At 43.1% G+C, this 4480-nt stretch overlaps 1 long non-coding RNA gene across 1 annotated transcript in view; it reads right to left on the reverse strand.

Moving 5' to 3' along the window:
- The window catches only part of LOC108516357 (uncharacterized), a 6001-nt gene extending 2064 nt beyond the window's left edge, over window positions 1-3937 (reverse strand). The window contains exons 1-2 of the long non-coding RNA XR_001881801.1: window positions 3897-3937; window positions 3066-3128 (exon numbers count right to left, since the gene is read on the reverse strand). This is a non-coding gene — a long non-coding RNA (uncharacterized LOC108516357). The remainder of the gene's footprint in view (window positions 1-3065; window positions 3129-3896) is intronic.
- Between the last annotated feature and the right edge of the window lie 543 nt (window positions 3938-4480).

Raw genomic sequence — 4480 nt, forward strand, 5'->3', positions numbered from 1 at the left:
AAAAAAAAAAAAAAAAAAAAAAAAAAAAAAGAAAGGAATTCTTCCCCAGGATTAATTCTTTCCCAGAAGGGTTCACCATGCCTCAGGTAAGTATTTCTTTGTTGCACCTGCCACATCAGCCCAGCAGAAATACTCAAATCCATTTCATTTCTAGGAAAAACACAGATTAGTCGGCTGACCTCAGATGTCACTCCTTGTAGAATATCAGGAATGGGTCTAAAAGTGTTATAGGAGAATAAAGCAACAGCATCATTGTAACTACCTATGTGACAAGCTCAGTTCAAGGCACTTTGAATGCATTTTCTGTAATCACTCAACTATTTTAAGTAGGTATTGTTCCCTACATTTTACAGATTAGGAAAGTTAGGCTCATCCATTCAACAAGTCTTTTTTTGTTTGTTTGTTTCTGTGAGACAGCGTCTTGCTCTGTCGCCCAGGCTGGAGTGCAGTGGCGTGATCTCTGCTCAGTGCAACCTCCGCCTCCCAGGTTCAAGCATTCTCCTGCCTCAGCCTCCTGAGTAGCTGGGACTACAGGCGCCACCACCACGCCCAGCTAATTTTTTGTATCTTTAGTAGAGACGGGGTTTCACCATGTTAGCCAGGATGGTCTCCATCTCCTGACCTCGTGGTCCACCCGCCTTGGCCTCCCAAAGTGCTGGGATTACAGGTGTAAGCCACCGCGCTGGGCCTCAAGAAGTATTTATGGAGCGCTTACTGAATGACAGGTGCTGTTCTAGGCATATAAGATGCATCAGTTATCAATATAAGCAAATATCTCTACCTTTGTGGGGCATACATTCTACAGAGGTGAAACTGATTTAAAATAATTAGCATAACAATGAAATAAAATATATTTATTAGAAGGTGATTAGTTCTACAGAACTTCAGAGAGGTTTCAATTTAGCAAGCATATCTTGAGTATCTCTTAAATGCCAGGCACTAGGAATAAAATCAAGAAGATAAAGGTGGCCTGCCTATATGGTGCTTAGTCGAGTGATGCCATAGAGTAAGGGGCAGAACTAGTAGTTAATGCCACTGCTGACATTCATGTTGGGAATGATAACCAGAATGAGTGACTGAGGCAAGTATCTCAGTCAATTGAGGTTTATTAAGCCAGCTTCAGGGAGTGTCAGGGAAAAAAACGTGAGCCACAGATGCATTTGTGACCGTTTTTCCAAAGAGGTTTTCAGGAGGTTTAGTATTTATACTTTTCCTTAAAGGGAAGGAAGGCACGTAGGAAGAGGGGCAGGTAGTTGTAAAGGTGAATGGTTACATTCTTAGAAGACTTCAGTTAGTGCCCAGTAAATCTGTATTTTACATAAGATAAGATGAATGTCTGAAGAAAAAAAAAGGATTAAAGGAAGAATCAATTATGCAAACATGTTTGGGTAGCTGGAAGAATGACTGATCTCATTTGTCTTTGTTTTATACCTGGGAAGATAAGCTTCTAATCAACATTATCAGTGTAGAATGAAACAGACTTTAGTTTTAGGAGCCAGATACACTGGAAACCTAAAGTTACAACTGGCATGTCCTTGTTTATGGGAGGCTGGCAAAGAATTTACTTATGCATGATCTGTGGGGAAGTTATTCGGAGATGCCTGAGGCCTTTTACCTTTCCATGGGGATCTGGCTAACGCATAATGCTAGTGACAGCTATTCATTTGCAAGAGGGGGTTGCATAACTCAGTCACCAGGGTTAACCTTCTCTTTGGAATAAGGAGTGGAAGTCCTGAAATTTTTTAAATTTTCCATTACATGTTCTCGTTCTTCAAAATCTTTCAGAGAAAACACTGTAGAAGACACGAGTTTGTGGCTGTATGTTTCATCTGATTCTAAGTTGCTAGGAAGCCTCATTCCATGGAGAAGGGGGAGAAACTAAAGAAGCAATGCCAAATAACAGCAACAAAGGGAAAGGAATCCGGGAACCTGATTCAGGCTACATAACTGTCTCCTCAATTAAGGCAATTCTTCGGGCAATCATCTCCCTAACTCTTTTAGTTGTACATTGACACTGTTATAATGTCTGAAGCAGTCTATAGATTCGTTTTTCTAGAGTATCTGAAGCATCTTCAGATTGCAGTGACAATCTGACAGACTTTCCTGGATTGTGGCTTGAATCAGGTGTTTAAGTGAACCCTTTGCATAGTTCATATTCAGTAGGCACAAAGATTGTTTATATATAAATTGCTGTTATTTCTCCCAAAGTTTAAGTTCTCTGGTTTCTGCTTGTAGGGCTTTAGGGCTTTAAGAAAAGCATAGTTTTAATTTCTCATGACTCGTCAGAGGCATGTGAACCAGAGCAACTCCATCGTAAGTAGGGACTGGGTAAAATAAGGCTGAGACCTACTGAGCTGCATTCTCAGGCGTTTAGGCATTCTAAGTCACAGGTTGAGATAGGAGCTCAGCACAAGATACAGGTCATAAAGACCTTGCTGATGAAACAACTTGCGGTAAAGAAGCCAGCCAAAACCCACCAAAACCGAGATGGTGACAAGAGAGACCTCTAGTCATCCTCTGTGCTGCACTTCCACCAGCACCATGACAGTTTACAAATACCATGGCAATGTCAGGAAGTTTACCCTATATAGTCTGAAAAGGAGAGGCACGAACAATCCACCCCTTGTTTAGCATATCATCAATAAATAACCATAAAATGGACAACCAGCAGCCCTGGGGTTGCTCCGTCTATGGAGCAGCCATTCTTTTATTCCTCTGCTTTCTTTTTTTGTTGTTGTTGTTGAGACGGAGTCTTGCTCTGTCGCCCAGGCTGGAGTGCAGTGGCCGGATCTCAGCTCACTGCAAGCTCCGCCTCCCGGGTTTACGCCATTCTCCTGCCTCAGCCTCCTGAGTAGCTGGGACTACAGGTGCCCACCACCTCGCCCGGCTAGATTTTGTATTTTAGTAGAGACGGGGTTTCACCATGTTAGCCAGGATGGTCTCGAACTCCTGACCTCGTGATCCACCCGTCTCGGCCTCCCAAAGTGCTGGGATTACAGGCTTGAGCCACCGCGCCCGGCCTCCTCTGCTTTCTTAATAAACTTGCTTTCACTTTACAGACTCACCCTGGATTCTTTCTTACGCGAGATCCAAGAACTTTCTCTTAGGGTCTGGATCGGGACCCCTTTCTGGTAACAATTCCAAATCAAGAAAATGGAAGAAAAAGTTGAAAATGTTAGTTTGGAGACTTGTAGCCAGGAAATAAGTCTGAATGCAGTCCAAATTATAGGCAAATAATAAAAACTCAAAAACAATGAATAAGGCTAGAATCTAATAACAGGTATACTATAGTTTTCTTCTGAAACATAATTTTCTTTCTCTAGTTTCCCATTTTATCAAGGATAAATCATAATATGACCAATTTATTTGCAAAATAAGTTTTAGTCTTGTACCTGGCCTGATTATTTGCATACAATGCCGTAAGCATAGTGATTGACACATAGACTTCTTTTAAATTCGCTTTGTTGGAACCAGTTCATAAGGAATAGCAGATTTGACTTTTTAAAAGCCTCTTGAGGTTAGCCAAGCCAAGGATTTATCTGTGCCTCTAGATACCTGTATGAATTGGGGGTGAATTCCACTTTTCTTGAGGTCCCAAAGTAACTTGAGGATCCTGGGCCTGTCAGAAAGTGACATTCTTTACTTATTACAGGTCAGGAACTTTGTAAAGGAATCGGATAGACATGGTACTAGGCCAGTCTTTCCAAAGGGCTTTTTATTGGCTCTATAAAATCAATGTCAATTCCTCAAAGCAGTCTATCTGAAAAAAATGCTATTCTAGTCAAAGCCTTGATAAAATAACCAGTGTCTCAAATTTTGTCCCGTTACAAAAGAAAACAGATTCTTCTTGAAGTTATGCAAATAACTATACTGCTATATATATTAAGAATACTCACAAATAGGCCGGGTGTGGTGGCTCATGCCTGTAATCCCAACACTCTGGGAGGCTGAGGCAGGAGGACTGCCTGAGCTCAGAAGTTTGAGAGCAGCCTGGGCAACATAGTGAGACCTTGTCTCTGCAAAAAATAAAGAAAATTAGCTGGGTGTGGTGGTGGGCACCTGTAGTCTCAGTTACTTGCTTGGGAGGCTGAGGTGGAAGGATCAGTTTAGCCTGGGAAGTTGAGGCTGCAGTGAGCTGAGATTGCACCACTGCAATCCTGCCTGGGCAACAGAGTGAGACCTTGTCTCAACAACAACAAAAAAAAGAATCTCGGCCGGGGGCGGTGGCTCAAGCCTGTAATCCCAGCACTTTGGGAGGCCGAGACGGGCGGATCACGAGGTCAGGAGATCGAGACCATCCTGGCTAACACGGTGAAACCCCGTCTCTACTAAAAATACAAAAAATTAGCCGGGCGAGGTGGCGGGCGCCTGTAGTCCCAGCTGCTCGGGAGGCTGAGGCAGGAGAATGGCGTGAACCCGGGAGGCGGAGCTTACAGTGAGCTGAGATCTGGCCACTGCACTCCAGCCTGGGTGACAGCGA

Source organism: Rhinopithecus bieti, unplaced genomic scaffold, assembly GCF_001698545.2.
Source record: "Rhinopithecus bieti isolate Rb0 unplaced genomic scaffold, ASM169854v2 scaffold_36315, whole genome shotgun sequence".
NCBI lineage: Eukaryota > Metazoa > Chordata > Mammalia > Primates > Cercopithecidae > Rhinopithecus > Rhinopithecus bieti.